Source organism: Lygodium microphyllum, chromosome 14 (genome assembly GCF_053477565.2).
Source record: "Lygodium microphyllum isolate KBCC chromosome 14, Lygodium_microphyllum_v1.1.10, whole genome shotgun sequence".
Classification (NCBI taxonomy): domain Eukaryota; kingdom Viridiplantae; phylum Streptophyta; class Polypodiopsida; order Schizaeales; family Lygodiaceae; genus Lygodium; species Lygodium microphyllum.
The window spans coordinates 126,071,804-126,082,896 of record NC_141148.1 but is presented as its reverse complement, the minus strand read 5'-3'; the positions used below and the strand labels follow the sequence as shown (position 1 = coordinate 126,082,896).

The 11,093-nt window shown below is 38.6% G+C and overlaps 2 non-coding genes across 2 annotated transcripts; one reads left to right on the top strand and one right to left on the bottom strand.

Moving 5' to 3' along the window:
* Positions 1-793: 793 nt before the first annotated feature.
* Positions 794-867, bottom strand: TRNAP-GGG (transfer RNA proline (anticodon GGG)). Its single transcript has one exon. It is a non-coding gene; the product is annotated as a tRNA-Pro (tRNA).
* Positions 868-1,035: 168 nt separating this feature from the next.
* TRNAL-UAG (transfer RNA leucine (anticodon UAG)) lies at positions 1,036-1,115 on the top strand. The gene has a single exon. It is a non-coding gene; the product is annotated as a tRNA-Leu (tRNA).
* The last annotated feature ends 9,978 nt before the right edge of the window (positions 1,116-11,093 follow it).

Below are 11,093 nucleotides of genomic sequence, written 5' to 3'. Positions count from 1 at the left end.
TTCAAAATCAAAAAAAAAGATTCGTAACCAGGTTTGGAAAGGTAAATCAATCGAAGAAGCATTGAAAGCTTCTTCTTTAGCTAGATCCGTTTTAACGAGTCGTTCAAAAAGTTTTTACTACGGTATAACAACAGAAAAAGGACGTTCCCGAACAAAATGATTCCAATTAACGACACTGTCTGTTCATCAAATTTCATTTTTTAAGCTATTACTCAATTGAATTTTATGGGAAAATAGTAAATCAATTTGACTATGTTTCAAATACGGGTGATCCCGGTAAAACCGGGATCAATCCTGCTTAGTAGTGGACATAGTATCAGATATGCTTCTTTTTTGAGAATACACACCAAAACTATTTGAAAATGTTTTGATTGGAAGAATCTATAAAATAGGAAAAAGCGTAGTATCTGAATACATAATTTGAAATATCTGTTCCTATATGTTTAGAAAGGCATATCCATCTATAACCGTGAATTCTATTATAAACTAACAAAAAAAATTCCTTTTTTTTTCTAAGCCTGATTATTTAAACATTTCAAAATTTTTATCTTGGAGTTGAAATTTGTTAATAGAGTCAGTTAAGAGATCCATATCTGGATGATTTTGCGTAATGTAATGTCTAGTTTATCGATTGAAATCTGTCCCGAAAACTAACGAACAATTCATAAAGAGCAATAAGGATAATGAAAAGTAAAATTGAGGAACAGGAGAATAAGACGAAATAGCACGAATTTTCCTTTCTTCCTTGTTTCTCCTGATACCACATCGGCTAAAACTTTAGAACCACTGTTAGTCGGAATAGCAGGATTTGAACCTGCGACCCCCATCACCCCAAGATGGTACGCTACCGAACTGCGCTATATCCCGTAATTATATAAGAATTATAACAGCAACCTTTAGTCTTTGCTGATTCTATAAAAAAATCATTATTCTATATTTTCTCCTGGGTTTCCTGCTCATTTCTTTATTATAGACAGGTAATAGCATTGACGCGTTACTCAGCAATATGATACCATAAGTGTAACTAACTGCTAGGCCGCTATGGTGAAACTGGTAAACACGCTGCTCTTAGGAAGCAGTGCTAAAGCATCTCGGTTCGAGTCCGAGTAGCGGCACTTCAGTCTATTTCATGGGATAGCTTCCGACAGAAGAACAGCCCTATAAAAATTATCAATTAGTGAGGAATACCGTAAAAATCTATTTGCTAATAAATGAAACTGAGTATAAATTCAGAGTATGAATACAATGGATACCTAAATATGGATTGAGTAACAAAAATGAAAATATCAAGAATTCTTTATCGACACGATGTACACTGATACAGAAAAAATATTTGCTTATATTTCTTTGTTCATGCTTTTCTTCACTACTTTGTCTGAATGGGTCTATTCAATTGGCAAATCTAAAAAGCTTGAAAGAAATTTCAGTCATAAGAGCATGGTAATCGCTTTTGCGTGCACAACTGCCCTTATGATTACTCGTTGGATAGATTCTAAACACCTGCCACTAAGTAACTTATATGAATCACTTATCTTCATTTCATGGAGTTCTTCCTTAATTTATTTCATTCTTGCTCTTAAAGATCGGGATGGTTGGTCAAGCACAGTTACAGCATCGGATGCCACATTGATCCATGGATTTGAAACTTCAGGTCTTCCCGGAGGGATGGAACGACAAACACGGTTGATACCCACCTTGCAGTCGCACTGGTTAGTAATGCATGTGAGTATGATGTCATTGAGTTACGCAACCTTGTTACGTGGATCTTTGCTAGCAGTGTCTCTATCAATTATTTATTCCAGTTCCAAAAAAGAATGTTCCGTACTTGCTTTCAACCGGAATACTATTCATTTGATATCCACTTGGTGTATAGCCCAAGATTTTTTCAAAACAATAGGAACAAAAAATGATACCGTAAAAGAATCTTTTTTTCAATTATTTCTAAACCTAGGTAAGTACCAGTTGGTTAATCGGATGGACCAATGGATCTACCAAATGATTAGTTTAGGATTTTCTCTTTTAACTATTGGTATTCTGTCCGGGGCAGTGTGGGCTAACGAGGCATGGGGATCTTATTGGAGCTGGGATCCTAAAGAGACTTGGGCACTGGTGACTCGGTTAATATATGCTACTTATATTCATGCTAGAATGGCTAATGGTTGGAGAGGACAAGTACCCGCTGCAATAGCATCCATAGGTTTTCTCTTGGTTTGGATCCGTTTCTTAGGGGTTAATCTATTGGGAATTGGTTTGCATAATTACGGCTGGTTAGTTTAGAAACAGTGAAAAATGTTGAATTAATCAGATTATTGAATTAATCAGATTATCTGATTAATTCAATAATCTGATCTGGTTACAAAAGAGTTTTCTGTGAAAATTGAACGCGAGCAGTAAACAGGTGAGGACGCTACGTGGCGGTAACAACGAGATGGGCACTGGCAAAAGCGTAGTATGCTAAAAAGAATATATAGGAAATCTTATGGGGAATCCTAAGTGAGGTGGATTCCCCATCAAAGTTTTCCATATATAAGCATTTTTTAACAAGATCTTTATTCCTCTATTTTATTGATTAAATAGTAATAGATAAAAAAGAATGAAAATGATACAACACCTTTCATCGCGAAATTATCGATCAAGGAAAAACAGTGACTACTTGGCTGTTCCACACGGGTAGAATCATGTTGGGGTACAAACCGATACCCAGAATACTCAGTCATTTGAAACTGATTTCCATCATGGGAATGACCAAAATCAAGTATTTTATGAAGATGCTTCTCATGAAGAGTAACATTACTCTTGTTACTCAATTCAACTACATGGAAGACTTGTTTATTCCGCTTGCAGGGATGGATGGATTTACTTGTTTTGAAGAGCAATCGATGAATTTATTTGAATATTTTGAAGACATTTCTATTGCCTCAAAGATGATGATATCTTTGCTTGAGGGGGACATGGACATAAAGACTCATACAACTAGTGCAAGCAAAGTCAATGAAGAAGCAGATCAAGAGGACCAAAAGATCAAAAAGAATAAGAATAAGAAGAAGAAGCATATAGCTGGTGCAAGCAAAGTCAATGAAGAAGCAGATCAAGAGGACCAAAAGATCAAAGAGAAAAAGAATAAGACGAAGAAGCATAAAAATCATGAATACTTTGAAGTGGAAAACAAAGTGAAGTACAAGTACGGGAAGCTAGATAAGAAGAACTGCAATGAATTGAAGATCTATGTCAAAAGAAATGCTAAAAACCACAAGGGTCTCACAGTCCTTGATCCTATTTTTTACTGACTTTTTTAGCCTTGTATTGCCTAGTCCAAATGTTTTTATCATAAGCTTGTAAACTCCTCATGTAGCCTTATACTACAACCTTTGTAAGGCCCCTGCTACAGCCTCTAGATGACAATCATTTTTGTGATACCCACAGTTAGCCTTTTCTGCGATAGCCTCTGGTGTTTTGCCATGTTTATGGTGTACCCACACTTTGCAGGTGTTACTTTCACTAAAGCCTCTACAGACTTTGTACCTCTTGGTTGTGATTGAGGAGGGATGTTGAGATATTTGCAATCATACCTATTGTAGCCTCTTTGTATGAGGACAGTTGTGGTCTTTAGTCAATGTCATCATGAGTTTAGTCTATGCTTACAAGCCGCCATAGCCATGCTCTAGATTCGAATATTGAACAAAAGTGACCAAAATTCATAGCTAATGATGTTGCCCACCAAGTACTATCAAAAGTACATAAAACTGGGATGATTCAGTATGAAAATTCCATGTCAATCCATGCATAACTACTTGCTATAATAAATTACAACCAAGTACAATCAGAGAAAATTGTAGGCAAAATGAATGCACCAAATCAATCACTGACTATCAAAGCATAACCAGCATCAAGCGGGCATAGATCAGCATCTGACAGTCATACACACATCGAGCAAACACCCAATCATGTCAAAAGCATCTGTCAGTAAGCCGACACACCCCTGTGTAATAAGGCAAACTGTATACAACACTAGCAAGACCTGACACAAAGAGGTTTATACTCAAGGAGTGCAAAGCCCAAATCACCCCAAGTACATCTGTGAGGACCATGGCATATCAACTATGCAACATCCAAGTGATGATCCTAGTCTTAAGTATTTGAATTCTCAAGTAGCATAAATCACATGTTCAATGTCTATCAAGCATATCAAGATGCTCCCACTAGCACAAAAGCTGTAAATATCAAGCAAAGAAACTCAACAAGGGCATATGATAGCACCAATGCCAGAAGATCCAAGATCAAGCATCAATAAGACCTCATGATCATGTAGGCCGTGTAGCATCTATACATAGCATCCATAGACTTCAAGTACATCCAAACTATAACTCTGGCAAGCCAAGAAATAGCCAAAGTAAGCTCTGGGCAATCAAATGTCAAGCCAAAGCAAGGCTCAGTAGCATCCAACTCTAAACAATGTAATGGGCATGTAGTAGTGGCATAGGCCAAGCATGTCAAGACCGGTCAAACATAAGCAAAGTACATGCCATAAGTACATTAGAGATGAAGATCCAAATGCTATGCAAAGCGAGCTCAATCTCAACCAAAGATTCAAGAGCAAATCCAAACTCTATATCGATTAGCTTCAGCCCTGAATATTCTAGTAGCAAATAAACATCCAAAACTAAGCAAAGATTGGCTCAATCCAAGCTCAAAACCATAAACAAACCATAGGGATACTTTCCCATATGTATAGGCACCAACTGGGCATAACCGAGCATCAAATGACTATGTAGCATGAGAATAAAGTGTAATGACAAGGGGTTGCCTTGTTTTGGGCTGCCTATGGACTGTGTAAAATAGTCAATGACTAAGCAAATTTAGCTCCAAAAGCATCTCATATCATAGGCGTACATTCCCCTAGCATTCGGGGTGCATTCGGGACAATCGAGAAACCAATGTCAATGCTAACCAAGCATAAACATAAAGTTCTAATGTAATACTATTTGTGGCTGCCTGTGGACTGTGGAAAATAGTCCTGGACTGAGGTAAATCACTCCACAAATCAATGCCAATGATAACCACCAACGTCAAGCATCAAGGGGGTGTTTCCAAGTGCTAAATGAAATGTTTTTAAGCTGCCAATAAGTGCCAAGGGAGGCCTAAAGTAAAGAACAAAATTTTTTTTACAGGTCTTTAAGCTAGCCCAAACTAATCTAGGGCATGTGAAAGGGTTGGACAAGGTCAAGGCAAGGTTGGGGGAGTAGTCAAGGACCCATAAGAGCTCCCTCTTGAAGGGCAAATTCACTGGTAGAGAGTAGGCATCACAAGAAGCAAGAGGACATGGCTACCCTACTTCACAAAACTTGTGGATTGAAGAAAAATAACAAAAGAGAGCTCCAATACCTCTAAAAGAATGCATTAAGGGTGCCCAAATGGGACAGCTAGGTGCTCGGGAAGCCGAGAGTGATCTGAGCTCGAAGGAGTCGAATATGGCTGCCAAGAGTGAGAACCAATAGTGTAGGGATTCAAATGAATGTTAAATGAGTCACGGACCAAGCTCGAATGCTCAAGCAACCATGCTCTGATATTGGTTGAAAGGTGAGAAGGATTGAAGCTTTCTTGGAAGAGCTATGGCAAGAGAGCAAGAGCAAGAAAGAGAGAGAGACCAAATGGAAACTCCAACAATCACAATGTTTGACTGGGCCTTCCTTTTTTCAAACAGTCACTAAAAGAATAAAGAATAAAGTAATAGTGATGGGCACCTGCCACCTACAGTATGTAGTGGTGGGTACTGTCAGTGTAGTAATACACGAGTGGCTAGGTAGAGGCGCATTTACCCCCAATAGGCCTCGTGTAATGTTTTTGGTTGTTGAGCTCCTACCTCCTATTATAATTCAAAGAGAGAGAGGTGGCCCAAGACACAGGCAATAAGGGTAGCAGCCATGCTCCCTTCTCATTTCGTTTCCACAACACAATCTAAAGTCAACTATGTGTACAACACACTTACAAAGATCAATTGACCTAGATCTAATCATGGTTAATTTAGTGTGATTTAACCTTATTCACTAAGGTAAACAACTGAAAAAAGACTAATGAGCTTGAATCTCAACACTCCCCCTCAAGCTCAAGTGGGGTACTTCACTCCAAGTAGCTCTGTAAAGTGCACAAACTTATCTTTACCCAATGACTTGGTAAAGTTATCTGCAACTTGGTCTTCTATCCTCACATGGACCAAATCAATGTCACTTACAATCACTTTTTCTCTGATAAAGTGATAGTGTACCTCAATGTACTTAGTCCTACCATGATAGACAGTATTACTGGCTAGGAGCACACTACTGATGTTGTCACAATAGAGTGTGACAGGCGTGACTTCCTACATGCCCAAATAATCAAGAAGCTTCATGAGCCATGCTACCTCACATGCAGCTAATGCAATACCTCTATACCTCAATATTAGAGAGTGCAACAGTAGGTTGCTTCTTACTGCTCCAGCTGACCATACTACTACCAAGGGAAAATCCATACCCACTAGTAGATCTCTTGTCATAGGTACTTCCTGCCCAATCAGCATATGTATATCTTGTAAGCTCCAAAGGCTTACCATGCTCATAGAATAGACCATAATTTGATGTAGCCTTCACATATCTCAAGATCCTCCTCACTGCATCCAAGTGCAACTTCATAGGCTTTTGCATGAATTGGCTAATCAATCCAACTAAATAGCTAAGATCCGATCTAGTAATGGTAAGGTAAATTAGGCTATCCACCATTTGTCTATACATAGTGACATTCTCAATCTCATGTCCAACATCTACAAGTAGCTTAACATTTTGCTCCAATGGAGTGCTCAACGCTTTGCAATCCAACATACCATACTTGGTCAACATGTCTTATGCATACTGCTTCTATAACAACCAAGTACCATGAGGTGTAGAGACAACCTCAATCCCAAGGAAATATTTCAGTTCACCCAAATCATTGACCTGAAATTCAGCATGTAACATTTTCATGATCTCTCCACCAATTCCTGTGACATCATCACCTGTAATGATCAAGTCATCCACATAGATTACTAATATCACATAACTAGTCCTTGTCTTCTTTGTGAATAGGCTATGATCAGCCTTGCCCATAGTGAAACTAAGTTTCTATAAGCATGCACTTATGTTAGCATTCCAAGCTCTAGGTGCTTGCTTCAGCCCAAATAATGCTTTCTTCAATCTACACACATGTGTAGGAAAATATGGATGTACATAGCCCTCGAACTAATCCATATATACTTCCTCAACCAAATCACCGTTGAGAAATGCATTTTTCACATCCATTTGATACATATTCCATCCTCTAGATGCTACCAAAGCAATCACTGTCCTCATAGTTGTCATTTTAGCAATGGGGCTGAATGTCTCTTCATAATCAAGACCATATTGTTGTGCATACCGTTTTGCCACAAGTTTTGCCTTGTATCTTTCCAATGTGCCATCTGATTTGCACTTCACTTTGTATACCCATTTGCAACCAATAGCCATTTTTCCTTCAGGCAAATAAACCAAATCCCAAGTGTCATTTTCAGCCAATGCTGAATATTTCTCATCCATTGCCTTACACCAATGATCATCCAAGATAGCTTCAGAAAACTTTGTGGTTTCCTTGAAGCTAGTGACTTTTGCCATATATTCATAGTTCCTCACTGTATAACCACTGTATGTAAGCCTATCCATAGGCTTCCTGACTCTTTTTTATCTCCTCAACTAAGGTGTAGTTTGAGACTCTCCTCTCTCATGAGGTGGTACATATCTATGTCTCACACCAGGAGTCACAACTGATGGAATACCAAACTCACTATCCAAGCTGTCAGTACTAGGTGAATCATAACCATAAGTGAGTGGCCATGTAACATCATCAAGTTTGCCTTTGCCTTTATCCACATTTCTCCCCTGCACTGACATACCCTTGTCAGTGGACAAAGATGCTGAAGTCCTCAATCTACCTGTCCAATGACTAACTGATGAAGTAGCATCTTTAGAAGGCCCAAAAATTTCTACCCTTTCATTTGTACTTGCATGTACATAAGTCTCTTAACAAACATCATCATCATTGATCAAGGTGACCTTCTTCTCATGCCATGATTTCAGCTCATCAAATGCCATATCTCTTGAGACTAATGTCTCATGAGTAGAAGGATTGTAGCATTTGTATGCTTTCCTATCTTGTGCATACCCAATAAAGATGGCATTTTCTACCTTTGGATCAAGCTTCTTCCTCTTTTCATCTGGAACATGTACATATGCCAAGCATCCAAAGACCTTAAGATGGCTAATGTTCGGCTTTATCCCACTAGCTTTATCCCATAAAGCCTCTCATGAGGAGTCACCTCATGTATACCTCCTATTGGTGTACGATTCATGGCATACACTGTAGTCATTACAACCTCTTCCCAATATGCATTTGGTAGGCTTTTCTCATTCAACATGGCTCTTGCCGAATTCCATGATCACCTTGTTTTTCCTTTCTACCACATCATTTTGTTATGGTGTGTATCTGCATGTCAATTGCCTTTTAATCCCATGAGTTGCCAAGAAGTGATCAAAGTCTTTAGAAACATATTCTCCACCACTTTCAGATCTCAAGCATAAGATGTAGCAAGACAATTCTTTCTCCACATATCTCTTGAAGTCCTAAAAAGCATCGATGACATCACTCTTGTGCTTCAACGCATACAACCATGTGTCCCTGCTATAGTCATCTATGAATCGCATATAGTAATGTGATCCCCCAAGAGATGCATTCTGTGAGGGTCCCCACACATTAGAATGTACAAGCTGTAATGGTCTAGTAGTAGTGCTTACATGCCTCATAAATGGAAGCCTTGATTGCTTCCCAAATTGACAAGACTGGCTTGAACTTAGGGAGTCCAAGTACAACTTGCTTATACTGCATATTCTTCAGCTTTTGAACATTTACATAACCGATTCTTTTATCCCATATCTCAATATCCCTTATTGCAACATTGTCATGTGAGTACATTGCAGCATTCAATGCTGGAATTTTCATATCCAATGTAAACATCCTACCATTTAATTTGCCTTTAGCAATGAGTTTGCATCCTTGACCATACTCTTCAATGTAGCATCCATCTCTATTGAATCTAACTTGTAGATTCTGTTCAGCCATTTATCCCACAAAAAGCAAGTTTTTGGTTATGGAAGTACATGTAACACATCATAGAGACTCTTTTTCCTGTCACCATGCATCATCAAGGGAACATTACCTTTATGCATAATGTCTTGCTACGTATCATCCCCTATGCAAACATATCCATGAGCACCTCCTACTAATGTGTCAAACCACTCTCCATGAGGAGTCATGTGGTTAGATGCCCCTGATTCTATATACCATACATCATCTGGTTTGCCTTGTGTAGGCAACCCTTTCATCGCATGTTGCATAGCAAACAACCTATCATCCTCCTCCATACCATTAGAAAAAGCATAATTACCATGTTGCTTCCCTCTTGCTCTTTGATGATTCTGCTTTTTGTAGCGATCCTTAGCTACATGCCCATATTTTCCACAATAATTGCAATCCTTATTTGCATTTGATTGTGTCCATGACTCATTTGAGGCTACTGCCAAGTGCCTCTTCCTCTAGGTGAATAACCTCCTCTTCCACGAGCATTTGAGGCACCTCTTTTTTCTTGAGGATACCTATTTTGCCATCCAGTAGCTTGTTGTCCACATGCTACATATGCATTTCTAGCACCTCTTCCTCTAAATTTTGATCTTCCTCTTCCACCTCTACCCCTTTGATTGAAGTAGAAGACATTGTCCCTATTGTTTTTAGACCCATTGGAACTTGTATTGAGTACAAGTTTCACTTCTTCATGCAATAGAAGTGCTACAAGTTCATCAAAGTCAGGCTGCTCTTGACGCACTGAAATGAAAGTATCAAACTACTTATACTCTTATCCAAGTCCATGGAGAGTAGTAGCCACCAAATCATCATCGTCATTTTTAGCTCCAATTGAGCCTAGTTATTCTGCAATGGATATGATCTCACTCACACAGTCTTCAATAGACCTTCCATTCCTGGATATGCGGCTGAATTTTTGCTTCAGTTGTGTCTTTCTTGCATGAGTGACATGCCCATAATTCTTCATCAATAAGTCCCAAGCAACTTTTGGGGAAGTACAGTTTGCAATTTGCATAGCTCTTGTGTATGACACACATAATGACAACCAATGCAAGACCTTGCTAGCCTTTTCCAACCAAGTCCTATGTACACGCCTTTAACTCATCCTATGTTGGAGGTCTATCCTCTAGTAGATTGGGCTCATCTTCAAGACCTGTAACTAGGTCCCAATAGCCTCTTCTAATTAAAAAATTAAACATCCTGAATTTCCATAGAATGAAATTGTTGTAGTCCAGCTTATTACCAACTATCTCAGTGATAGTATCCTTCTCTCCTATGTTTGCCATTTTCAAGGTCTTCAGCTTTGCAAAACCAGTCAATTTCTCAAAATGCTAGCAAGCAATATACTTCAGTGACCTGTAGTATAACTAGTTTTTACTGTAATCAACAGTCTGTCAATCAGCCTCATAGAAGTCAAGCTTGAGCATACAATGATCTTGAATATGCATAAGTCTACCACTAACCATTTAGTGCCATGTACTGACATTTGTAATCAGCAACCCTAAACTTCACAAAGACATTTAATTTTGAAATTACACAGATTTCAATTTATATGACTACCAAGATCCAATACATGCAGGAAATAGATCCCTAAAAAGTCTTCAGCTGCTCACTGAGACACAATGATATTCTATCACAAAATTATCAACATAACCATGAGTGCTTTACTCCAAATTGCTGATTTCACCATGCATACCCTCCTGATCAAAAACTGTTGCAAAGACAGTTTTTACAAGCAACAAATACCAGGCTCAATTCAGAGATTTCCTTTTTGTCTCACTTTAATTTTCTAAGGTAGTGCAGCCCTTTTTCCTAAAGGACATTTCATTCAAAGTCCCTTTCCTAAACTGGAACGACAGCTTTCTTCTATCTGGAATCAGCCAAGTGCTGAAGTGGATTCTTAGGCTGTGAAAAAGGCC